The sequence below is a fragment of the Lepeophtheirus salmonis genome, chromosome 12, assembly GCF_016086655.4.
Source record: "Lepeophtheirus salmonis chromosome 12, UVic_Lsal_1.4, whole genome shotgun sequence".
In the NCBI taxonomy this organism is placed as follows: domain Eukaryota; kingdom Metazoa; phylum Arthropoda; class Copepoda; order Siphonostomatoida; family Caligidae; genus Lepeophtheirus; species Lepeophtheirus salmonis.
Window position 1 is genome coordinate 7790391 of NC_052142.2, and position 13901 is coordinate 7804291.

General features: G+C 32.5%; 1 long non-coding RNA gene across 1 annotated transcript; it reads right to left on the reverse strand.

Moving 5' to 3' along the window:
- Positions 1–5589: 5589 nt before the first annotated feature.
- Positions 5590–8373, reverse strand: LOC121127319 (uncharacterized). Its single transcript, XR_005867770.2, has 5 exons — positions 8233–8373; positions 7863–8067; positions 6654–7801; positions 6474–6598; positions 5590–6411 (listed from the first exon to the last, which is right to left on the reverse strand). It is a non-coding gene; the product is annotated as an uncharacterized lncRNA (long non-coding RNA).
- Positions 8374–13901: the final 5528 nt, after the last annotated feature.

Sequence of the window (13901 nt, forward strand, 5' to 3'; positions counted from 1 at the left end):
AAATAAAAATTACATTAACGAACATAATGTATACATAACATATTGTTTTCACAAAGACCAGTAATGAATTCCATTACTTTATAGAGTTGTTCAGCATAATAATCAACTCCATTTAACCAAATTCCCTAATACGTAGTAATTGGGGATGGATATAAGGGAATTCGACACAAGCACTGAATTTTCGTTTCTTGACAACAGAATGTTAGAATATATATTTCATCTAGAATATCAAAAGGTTAGGGTTTAGGAAACAGTTGACAAAAAGATACAGATATGGAGGAATGGACTAAAAATTTCAATTAATATGCTGTGGATGTAGGATGAGAGCTCTCTCTGTTACGGTCGATTATTCTATCTTTTTATGTAAGTTCTTATTTCTTATTTAAGAAGTATACTACGATTCCATAGAAGATCTGGAGGAATGTATATATTATTTAAGATAAAGATCATGATTGAAATGTTATGAGACCTTGATGTGAAAGGGGACTTGCAAAATGAAGGATTCTTCTATTAAAAAATATGAGATCCAACGAGTGAGGCACAAAGAGGCAAGATACCTTGCACATGAAGTCGAAAAGAGGATCAAAAGTTGTGTTGATTGAATATCCTTCAAATGACAAAAATATAGGCCCCTGCGAAGGAGAAGGATGAGTAGATGTTGATCTGTATATCAGAATGCTTCGTGGTTAAGATTTAAACTTTTGATATTGGCTCTAATGTCACAAAAACAATCATTATTTTTAGCTTGACGAGCAGTCGGTACGGTACAATAATTTGATAAAGAACGCTGGCCAGTGTGTGTTATTGATAATGATGAAAATCCAGTGTATAAAATGACACCGAAAATTAACACAGTAATCATGACCATTTGAAAAATGTTTTGGAAGAGCGAAGGAATAATGCACATGACGTTTTATTTTATCAGCTACAATTAGCTGTGACAAAGGACGAAAGAGAGAAATAAATAAATACATTTACCAAAATTACTCTGAAGTGGATCCCCAATTCTACTCTGAGTCTAACAGAAACTTACGATTATAACTCTGCAACAAATACTTAGGGTTACACTCCGTCTTATACGAGCACCCACAAATGTTTATTCTGGTTTTGAATATAATTGAATCTATTTAAGAAAAGATGTTTAGTACCCAGGAATTAAATAATAATGGCAACTGGTAAGGAAAATAAAAGTCATTCTTCAGATTACTAATTCCAAAAAATGAGACATCTAAAAAAATACCAGATTTACATTATTATCAATAACGCCTTTTGGACTGATGTGTATCTTCCCCCAGAGAGAAGAAGGAGGGACAAAAGAAGGAAAAATGATGCCTGAGAAGTAAATAGAGAGGCTGTGTTGCCTTGGTGGGCTCTTGAAATCATAAATCGAACTTGTTATAAGTTCAAATACCGTATTGCTATTATTTGTGGAATCCAGGTTTTTTCAAGATAGTAAACAAATGTGTTGCCCTAGATTGCAAGACACTGTGTCTGGAGCTAAACTTTTCGATATCCTTGAAATAAGAAAATCACTTAAGTTTCAAATGTAGGCTTTATTAAACACAAAATGGACCGAAGTAGGAAACACAACAATGAATAAAGATAATATATTATAAGTTGGAAATACGATAATGAGTAATAATAAATATACTACAAGTAACAAACCCGTAAGTGAGAAAACTCACAAGCCAACACAATGGTAATTACATAAGTTCACACGTAATCACTCAAATACGCAGGTTTACTTCGGATACGGGTAGATCTCCTGATTTCAGGGACTAGCAGTTCTGTCGATTCTTCTCTGTTCACTTCAAAAGTAGCATCTTCTTGAGGGTTACAGTAGGGTGTTTTTTCTAACTTTACTTTTCACGTATACACCCCGGGGTCTCATTAACCAAGATGGAAGAGCTTGATCTTTGGTTGTTTTCCTATTAAAGTTGAACATTCTCTAATTGGGTGTACAATTTGTAGAAGTACATAGTAAAGATATGATAGATTGGAAGGCGTCCTTCAGACATTATTCCCACTCTTCTACATGCATGCCTCTTGTCTTCAGCATTAAAGTGATCGAGCGCCAAATAATTGCATTATATTTTTCAAATCGCCCATTTCCTTTTGGATTGTATGGATCGTTCTGCTAGTAGCTATTCCTTTGGAAGTTAGAAAAATTTGGTGTTCAGTTGACAAAAACGACGCTCCACGGTAGAGGATAAAAGAAGGTAAGCCAAATAATGAGAAAAGATCCAACAAGCAATCCAGAACAGTTGAGGAAGTCATATCCTGATAGGGATATGCGAACAGGAATCGCGAATACTCATCAACGATTGTATGAATAAATTTATTTTTAGAACAGGAGAGCAATGACCCCTTAAAGTCAATACTATGGTGTTCAAATGGTTGAGATGCTATGATGAGCAGATTCTCAGGTTGTTTAAAAAATCTAGGTTTAAGCTCAGGACATTCTCTGCAGTTACGGACAATCATTTTGATCTCTTTAGTGGAAAAAGGTAAGTTGCGAGCCCTTACGAAGTGAGCTAGTCTTGTTACTCCCGGATGGCATTTATTCTTGTGCAGTGACGCTAGCTCCTCAAGTTCATAGGCAGAGCAGCATACTTCAGGAATTAATTCGTGTGAAGAGCTACAGATCCAAGACAAAGTATCAGTTTCAATATTTTTGCTTCCTGGTCGGTAAATTATTTCATAGTAGAAACAAGCTAATTCGATCCTCCACCTCATGATTTTTTCGTTTTTAATTTTATTTGAGTGGATTCTATTGAACATGAAACTAACACTTCTTCGATCATTAATTAGTAGGAATGGATACCCTATGAGTAAATGTCTCCACTTTTTGAGGGATTCTACAATAGCATAGGCTTCTTTTTCTAATGCAGAATGATGCTGTTCGGATTTTGATTTTGTTCTAGAAAAGAATGCAACAGGCCTCCCACTTTGACTGAGAGTAGCTCCAATGGGATAATCACATGCACCAGTCTCAACAACAAAATTTTGGGAAGGATAAACAGCTACTACAACAGCTTCAGAAAGTTCTTTCTTCAAATCTTCAAAAACTTTTACAGGTTCTTCACCCAAGGGGAATTTATTATAATTAGATAGGGTGTGTATTTTCTCTGAGAACTAGGAATCCATTTGGAATACTAAGAGAACATTCACAATGTTCGTTTTAGTACTGGCAAGGATCAAGGGATTAGCAGATGCAATAAAGGTTGTAATCGCTGTGCATCGGGTTTAATTGTTTGATTTTCCACAGTACACCCGAGCAAGTGAATCTTCTTTACAGAGAACGAACTTTGAGTTAAGGGTGAGCTGATTTTTCTTCGTTGCATGAAGAAAAGCTTTTAAATTACAATCATGTTCTTCCTATGTAGAACTATATATGGTTACTTAATCTATGTAGGGGTAGGTTTTATCAGCCGTTCTTCAGATATAACAAAATCAACAAAATCTATTATCGGCTGAAATCCGGCAACACTATTTGTTACACCAAATGGTATACGAGTGAACTGGTATTGTTTACCTTGAGCTTCAAAAGCTGTGTATATTTTCTCTTTTCTTTTATAGGAACTTGGTGGTAGGCACTTTTGAGATCAATAGTACTAAAATATTGATTTTTAGCTACCTTCGCAATTATATCTTCGATTCGAGAAAGAGGATAAGCGTCGAGTAAAGTAAATCGATTTATTGTCTGTGAGTAATCGATGACAAGTCGCTTCTTGTGGTTTTCATTACGTGTTATCAATATCTGGGCTCTCCAAGGGGACATACTAGATTCGATAATTCCTTCATCAAGGAGCCTTTTAATTTCATCTTTAATGTACTTTTCATCAGCAGGAACGTGTATCCGAGATGTAATGGTTGTAGGTTTACACAAGATGTGTAAGTTCGCAAAAAGAGAGGGTATAGGAACTTTCATGGCAGTTAAACTCGCAGAAATAGTTAGAGGTTTTCTTGATCCTCCGAAGATGAAACTCGAAGTAGGAAACACGATAATGAGTAATCATAAATATACTACAAGCAACAAAAACGTAAGTGAGTAAACTCACAAGCCAACACAATGAATTTTAAATAAGTCCTCAACTCCCAAAATTATTATTGCACCACAATGAAGTCATCATGGAGTCCTGTGAATGTTTCAGCCTTTGCCAAAGTGTTTTTTGACAGAACCGCTCTTTATGAAAATATCACAAAACTTGAAGGAAAAAAAAATTGAAAAAGAAGTCCCCTCACAAGGGTGGATTGCTGGCTTGCATTCAGTCTCTGAGAACATTGATAAACTACATAGAAATAAATACATTGAATCTCGAATCTTTGCCATGCTACAAATTCAGCCAAGACCATTTGGAGATATTTTCATCATCTATTAGGGTGAGAAACGGATAGGCCTACAATCCCACTCCAAGGCAATTCAAAACTGCTTTTAAATAGTTGCTTGTATTTGCTGGAAAGAATGTCCTCAGTAGTGCGGCTGCTAATTGTGTTGCTCAACATGAAACAACTGTTTTCTCACTCTCAGCCACTACTACAGTCTAGATATGTCAAGTACAACAGCAATATAATATCATGGAACTCACGTCCAGCTATGAGTCAGGAAAGGAAAGTGAACTAAAATGCCATTTTTACGTAGTTCAGGAATGCAAAGTGTGTTCAGCTACTATTGCTTATATTTCTGGCTACTACTACAAGGCTCTTTAGAATTCATTGAAATGCATTGAATTGCAGACAAACGTCGAAACATTTGGAAGATGATCTTTACCCCAATCGTTCCCTGATTTTTTTTGAAAAATTTATTATGAAGATTAAACAAAGGTACTGCTTAACCCGTGTGGACCATTATTTGAACTGCTTTATCACACGGAAGAAATACTAAGGTCAAAAGAGTCCCTATACTTGACAAATACGCAAATGATAAATTGACGTATCTCTGTCTACTCACCATCTAAAACAGTATCTTTGCTTTTATCAATATACAGCATTGCTTAAGCACTGCCATAGGTACTGAAACCAATTACAACGGTCTCTTACATCTTATATTGAAGATATACTTGTCTTGGCGATTAAAGAAAATACTCAAAGACAAACATAACAAGTCAAGAAACTTTGATGGTAATTTAATTCATCGCCAGAGGATATTTCAAGCTTTGTAAATCTTTGATAACATTTGAATGTATAATAAGTATTACTTTGATATAAGATGAATTTCCTTTGTATTGATTTATTATTAAAGGATTGGTGTAGCATTGTTCTATTGGTTTGAGTCTATTATTAGTATAGTTGATAATATTGTAGAGAAAAACGCGTGCGAGGAGACAGGGGGGGAGAAAGACACATGGTATCATTGTTTAAAATACTGATGTGATTATCACATCAGTATTTATCAGTTGCCTGCTTTATTATGATTTTTGAGGGTGTAACGAAAGTATTTATTAGCAAAATGTTTAATAAAGATATACTACGTATAATTGACTTAGACGATTTTTATCCGTTACAGTAGATTTGGAAACGTCACACTCCATGAAATAGTAATTTATTGTGAACCATATTCTCAGAAAAATAACTAATAAAACGACAAAATAAGAGTATTTCGAAATATATTTGAAGTTCCAAATTTAAAATAGAAGGCTTAAATTAAATATAATCTACATACTAAAAAATAACCCATCATACATTTAAGTTAAATATACAAAATTAAACAATTAGAATCATATAACTAATAATAACAATAAATTATAAATACAGAGTATTGAAATAATAGATTGATCCAAATAATATCTTCTTGTTCTAACATCGGAATTCAGTTCAATATGTCATAACTTGAGGTTGCAAAATACAAGCCAGACGTGGAGTTTAATCAAAAAGATCATCACCTTTTTTCCTTATGTGCAAGTTGCATATACAATTATACACAGGATAGATATATTTCTACCGATGAGATTTTAATAATTATTAATAATAAAGTAAATCATAAAATAATGTTAGATTTCAATCCATATCTTCTTCCAATCTTAGTAAGAACAGTTTTTAGAATCCCACTTTCATTTATTTCATATTTATCTAAAAAAAGAAAAGTTAATCCATGCAGTCAAATTTAACTGATAAGACAATTCAGGCAACCATTCTTGACTTATTGTAGTTTTCTAACATGACATCGTAAAGATTTAGAGCAAAAGCTAATTATGTAGTAATGTCCGGCGATATTACTCCTTATTAAGAGCATCAAAAAAGATTTTTTTCTCCGCTATTTATGCTTATATAACAACATATATGCACAATTGGTAATTATAATGCTACACCCAATGCAACTACCACCGTTGTTGTGACCATTTAAGCAGTTGTTTTTGCCTTTTATGAGTTTTCTGAACACCATTTCTTGAAGCCTATCAACCATAGCTAAGCCTTAAGTGATAAAAAAGTAATATTTATTGACTATGTAATATTGGAAAACCTAATGATCATACCCAAGTCTTTAAATGAAGAAACTAGTTGCGAACCATCCAAAGCTACTACCCCCGTTATTGTGACCATTTAAGCAGTTGTTTTTACTATTTAATGAGTTGTGTATCATAATTCTTGATATGTTTAGCTAAAATAGAATCATATTTTAGGGTTAGATTTAAAAAAAAAGATTTAATACTTACTGTTAGATAGTACAAAATTCAGAGTTTCATTTCGAAATTAGTAAATATTTTATACTTTTCACTGATAACTTGATCGTCATTTGGTGTGGACGACTCAAAACATTTTTATATGTATTTCTATAAATGACATCAGTACCAACATCCTCCATTAATTTAATGATGGCTCCTCGGGAAGGGATAGGTTTACTCGTGTATTTCTCCATAAATTTTTTGAACATAGATGATTAGCAATTGATAAGGTTACATTACATGCAATAAGCATCTTTGTGAGATCAGAGTTAAAGTCTGACTTGATGTATTCATCATTAACTTGATTTTTTAGATGAATATCCATTCTCTTGATATGAGATGAGAATAATGAGTGGCGTGTAATTCTAGATAGGAGACCAAAGGCACATTTATTTCCACAAACCATCTGTTTCTCATCTGGTAAGTAATTCCCAAATTCCTGGGCCTCCATTTTCAGAAATCCAGACAGAAGGCGACGTTATTTTAGGCATCTTATTCAGTTCTCTATCGACTATCACCATCTAATATTATATTAATATTGAATAATAAAGGCGGGAATGATGACGTTCTTGATTGATAGAAGAAGATGTATATTATTTAATCAATGATGCCATAAGTATTTCTTCTCTTCTGCTCGCACGCTTTTCTATTCTTACCAAAATTATCCCCCTTAATTATTAGTATAGTTATATTTCATACATGAAGATTATTAGCATAAAATGTCCTTTCATGATCAATTACCAGGGTCATTCAAGCCTCATTATTTCAGGATATTATTTTAAACTATACATGATTGCATTTATAGAAATGACTAAAAAATAGATGAAACCTCACTGTATTTATATATTGTAGGGCATTCAGAAGTATCGAACTTTAAATGTACGAAATTATTCAACATACGACGATTCGTAACTTATTATAATAACTCACCTCAATAACATAAAACTTTTAGGCCACCAAGACAACAAATCCTCGTTGTTTACTCTTAAGACAAATTTTTCGACATAAAAAAAAATATTCTTTTGTCCCTCTCTCTTCTCTTTGGTCTTCCCTAAAGCATTAAACCAAGTAGCGAAACACGCCCGTTAGCGCGAGGAGAAAGAATGGTGCAGTATCATTTTTTTCCCCGCAAGATGTGGCTAAAAAATATATTTTATTTTTGAATTTTTACTATTATTATTTATAACAAGACACAATTACTGCATTGTTTATATTTATGAAAAAAAACTTCATTTTCAAACCAAATAAACTGAAATTCCTTTTCGAACTCAATTCAAATTCAGTTTATCCTTCAGTTAAGAAAAAGACAAAATACCATCATCAGGGTATAGAAGAGTTTCAGACATAGCATCAAAATTGAAACTAATTTTCCCCGATGTGCTTCTAACCATCAATAAAACCACAACTATCAAATCATGAGATTAATATATTATATTATTTAGCAGGTTATATTATTTTTAACATTGAAAAGTATAGTTCTCATTGTAAATCTTGTCTACATAAGGTAAAAACAACAGAAAGGTAATCCCACGAGAACAAAATCACTAAAATTATAAAAATTGTAGCTTACACTGGAAATAGCTTCGTTTATTGTTCACAGAAAGTATTTAAAAATATTATTTTACCAATAGAAAATGCCAGCAGAAATTTAGATCAGTCTGTGTATAAACTTGAACAGAAAAATTTAGCTCTTAAAATAAAAGAAGTAAGCAATTTCATAATCAAAGATTTTAATCAAATATTGCATTGTCACTTATTAAAAGATAAAGTAATGAATATATTCATAAGATTAAGATTAGTAATATTTGCAAAGACTTTTAAAAAAGAACAAGCAATTAGAAATTACGGTAAAGATAATGGTAAAAATAGTTCTAAAAGTATGGCAATGACATTGGCGGTTAATAAAATGAAATGAGCAAATAATTATTTTTATTATGCTAAGTTAAACCTAGTTATTCCAAATGTTAGAATGCATAGGACTTTAAGACTTTTATGGAGTCGAATTTTGCCTCAAGTACGAAGAGTTATGATGCACTGACCATTCTGGAGGTGGGGTCTGTCAAGTTGGACGTTCTTAAGACTTTTTATAACTATGTACAGGGATCTGATTGGACTAGAGAAAAAGTCATCAGATTTCTCATTAATAAAGTTACCTCGTTGCCTATAGAGCTGAGGGAGGTCAAGAACTTGTTTGCTTCGTCACACCAAGACTTGCAAACAAGCTTAACAAGAGAATATCTCTCCAATACTGCACTCAGAGATACAAAAATGTCTTAGAGGTACTATGTCCGTTGGTGGCTGCTGATTCGGCTAAAAACTACAGTCCCTACATCGAAAATAAGTCTAGAGAGTATAGGTATGCCTGTTTTAATGTTTGCATCATATTACAATAACTGCAGAGGCTACACTCATCGTGAAACACTCAAGGCGTGAAGTAGAGATCCGAGGCTATTCTGTACTTAATGTAACATAGTTTGCCTGAGATTATAGGGTCACATATTATTATAACATAATCTTCCCATTTATTTATAGCCTTCGTAAAAATGTGGATTTTATCAGGATTTGGATATTGCCTACGTAATTTCCTTTTGATACAATTTTTTGAGACATTCTTAACCACGTTTATGGACTAGCATATTTTGGTCGGGTTGAATGATAGATGAAGAGACGGCTTCAGTATCGCGATTGCAGGTTGAGTAGTAAAACATAATTTATATTATTAAATACACCAATTCCTTTGTATCTCCTTAGATATGTGAATTAAGATCACCGTGTTTCCTTGAAGCGGTGTACTCACTCCCATTCTCTGCCAATATTCTTGATCTTTGTTTCCGGAACCAAGTCTTCCCATGATTTGATTAAGGGTGTACTCATAGTATCCCCTACATTCCTTACAGTATGTTACCTTACAGTATCCCTTATTAAGCATATTATACCAGTAGCTCATGATACATTTGGTCGTATAATGTTTTAATATGCATATATTCATAACAGATCCAGTAAATACTAAATAGTGATGCATGAGATATCCAAGTTAATAAAAACTGAATGAAAACATCATTAGTAGTTAACTAAAACCACTTACGAAATTAATTAAAATTGACAAATGTATATTTATTTATTATCATTGGAGATTGATGGGTTGTAGATCTTGTACATAGTATGCGGGTTCTTCATGAGACGGTTCTCTCTGATGGCGATATGATGTGAGTATCTTCCCATCAAAGGAATTTGATGAAACTGATCCAGTAATAATTTATTTGAGTTCAAAGTTCGTCTTCAGTAAGGGATAAGACTAATAAGTTGATTATGAATTATAAAAATAATTAATCTGAATATATAACAAAAACTAAATTATTTTTCATACTCATACAATAGGGCTCATTGTTACTACGAAATACTAAAAGGTTTGAGGCATACTGATACTTGATACTCAATTTGAGCTCCTCAAAAAGGAATTTAAGAGTTCCAATTAATCTTCATTTTAACGAACAAATCACTTCAGATTATCAATTCAAAAAACAGACCGGCTAAAAAATACACCGGATTTTTATGATTGGTTATTGATATCCCTGTATTTCAAGTTACCTTGAATCATAGATTGTCCGATCACAAAATTTAGCAATGCTATTTTCTGTTATTTGTTTGAAAAAAAAAAAAAAAAAAAAACTTCGCTAATTGCTTAGGTCATAATTTTGCATATAATAATTCCTATAAAGCTTATTTAGTTACTGTTCCATTATATTACTAAATATTATGTTGAAAAATTATTGCAGAAAACTGAATTATGGTGTCAATATGAAAAGGTCAGCTGTGAACTCAAAAAATGGTTGTCAAAAAATAGAAAAATTATTTTACTATCTTCTAATCAATTAAATTAATAAAAATTAAAATAATTTTATTTATTTATTTTTATTCTACGGAAGCCATTCTGCAAAGTGCAAAAAAAGTGTGTTTTTTCCATGAGTATAGAATTCCGTACATATTACAAGTTAATAAAAATAATCTTACTTACAAAAAATTAAATGATGCTGTTCATACTTCATGCATGTAAGCGTTCCTCTATTTTGGCGTTCTGTTCAAATTTTTTTTCGTTCAGCGTTCAACCATTATTTTGTTTTCAGCGATCAACCATTATTTTCGTTCCGATCCATATTCAAATCATAAGGTAGTACCAGGCTGGTACATTATACATAAATACGTTAGGAGGGTCGTTAAATGAAGATATACAGTTTTTGAGGGATAAATAAGTCAGATACTCCAAATGAGATTACTAAATTAGATTGAAAGTGTAAAAAAGCGAACCATTTCATGTATGTCTGTGGCGCCATGCTTTTTTTGTCTGAAATGTCCATGAAAATCATTAAAAAAAAATCAAACTAAAGTTCAAAACACTAATAGCTTACTAAAAATAACAATATTTTATTTTCACAGACGTAGACTAGCTATGTCCGTTGTGATTCATATAAATTTTCTCTTAATCTATATTTAAAGAAAGAATAAGATGAATTAAGTCATAATTGTCTGGATTGTTCGAGGTGTCACAGTATACATAGACAGTAAGAATATATTATCAAACGAAGAGTCTAAAATAGGAGCTTCCTCTTTTATTTCCATTTCTTTAATTCCACTTTCTTAAAGTCCCTTAATTATATCTTCTTTGTTCTATCTTCCATATTTCTTGCCGCTGATGATGAGTTTACTTTGAGTCTTAGTAAACTTTTCTTAAAGTTTTCCTATAATCATTTCTTGCAAATTCGATTTTGACTAAATATAGTACTCTCCGATTTGAAGACATTAATAGTTTCTTCTTTTTTAGAGAACTAATTTGTTTAACTTAGGAGTCTTGATTTTTCATTGTAGCTTTGCTAACTTTTAAGACCAAAGACCACATGCCTGCGTGTATGAATCATTCGTTTCCACGTTATATGTTTGAATTGCTGAATGACGTAGGAAAGATTGTGGTCTAAATTTCATAGACGTTTGAGTATAGGTTTCTCTAAATTTAAATTTTCTAAATCCTTCTTGGCAGTCAAAATGGAATCTACAATCTCCTTTCTTTTTCTTTTTGCTTGTTGAAGCTCTTTTTTTACAAATATATTCCTTATTCCCCCTGGAACAAGAGCTTTAGTAGAACAGTATCCTATTTCACTTTCTTTTTAGAGGTAAATCCAATAGCTCGTTTCTAAATCTCTTTCATAGCTTCTCTCTTGAAAATGTTTAGCACAAATTTTATGGTCCTTTCTTATGGGTCTCTTTCGATGGAAATCCCTTTCCCAAATCTTTCGCCTGGAGGAATCCTGAGGAAACCGGTAGTACACGACGTTACTAGTGAATTATTCTCTTGAACTTGATGTGTGTACGTTCGAGCCCCGATTCCTAGACAAAGAAATATACTATATGTATATGGATTTCCCCAAAAGTTTCCTAGGTTAGATGGAGTAATTGTAATACTATAATGTTCACTTATACATAATTAGTGCAACTTCATCTAACCAATTAAAGGAACATTAAAAAATTATATTAACTTACTGTAGTAATCACTATTTAATATTAGTGATTAACATAAGTAGTTGAATGGAATTATAAACTAATGAAAATATAACTTATTGAGGAAGGCAATTCAATATTTGTATTAATGTTAATTTGGGTTGGGACCGATTTTTGTTTTTCGGTTTGGTCTGAAGTATTTACATTCATTTAGATCGATTTTTGGTGAAGACCGTAGATTTATTTTTTTATGCAGACTGTAAACTAATATTAATAAGATCCAGACTGTAGATTTGAACCGGCCCAAACAAAATAATATCGGTGTCGGACCGGTCTATAATATTCAGAGACCATACACATCACTAGTCTATCATCTCTCTGACGTCACCCACGGCTTAGCTTGACCACCAGGCGGTACGGTACAAGTATTTGAAACAAGAACGCTGGCCTGGATGCTTATGATCTTAACTTGTATTTCTATATACCTTGATATATACTACCGCTCAGGGCCGTACGTCAGTATTGCGCTTTGTCCACTTCAGCGGACCAAAAAAAAAAAACCTTACTCAACCCTCCACCAATCATATAGGAATGTAAATATAGATGAATTAAGTCATAATTAATTATTAAAATCTATTATATATATGTAACTTATGACCAACTCATAATAGTACTGAGTCATTATAATAAAATTACATATTTGTAGCACGTCCACCCAAAAGGAAGCTAGATAATTTTTCTCAAAATTGAACATGGAATACATTTTCCAACAAATTATAGTTCATTTAAATGAAAAAATGATTCTGATTAATCCTTTGGAGGCACCACAAATTGTACTTAAAGTAGCCAAAATTCACCGGCAAAGTTATTGAATTAGTAAATTAAAAAATAATATCTCTAAGACAATATTGGGGCCAAATTAAGTCAAATAGATAAAACGGAGGTTTTAAACTACAGTTAACACTCTCGGGTATCTCAATTCATCGCAGAAATTTGAATTCAAATCCTGTAATTTACCGGAATATCTCTTTCAAATATTGCCTGTCATTTTATAAATATAAATGATTGAACCTTTGAATATAAACCGCGTTTTCCGCTTCTTGTGATACATTTCTGATAATTAATAAATTACTGCAATTATTTCAAGGGTACTTTACACCCAAAAATAAAAACAAAGACGCACACAACATTTTTCGTATGGATTTAAAGTATTTCACATTGAGTGGATATTTGAGTTAGATATTACGCATTTTTCGTATGGAGTAGTCTTGAAATATTTAAGAGCGTGAGAATTTGTTTCATTGAATACAAGATAAATTAAATTATTACTGCTTAAAAGGGACATAAATAATAGTTATGTACTTTTTAGAGTGGACTGTTGCAGTAATTTATTAATTATCAGAAATGTATCACGGGAAGTGGAAAACGCATTTTAACAGAGAGCTGGTGATTTGTTCTATCTGTCAGAAGGAAATACAGAAGGACAACTTTAATGATCACAAAGTTAAACTCCATAAGAATGACCCCAGCTGCAAGTATCAAGTGAAAATTGATCATAAGAAGCAGAAAACATTGAACTTTGCTGTTAAGAAAACTTCCTCTGCTACATCCTCATCCTCCGTCACTGCCTCCTCCTGTCCCGATGACCCTGATCCAGTTGAGGCCTTACTCCCTGAACCAAGATCTGAAAAGTCTTTTTCTGCCGAAGAGAAAGTTACTGCAGTTATGGCAACTCATCAAATTACCCAA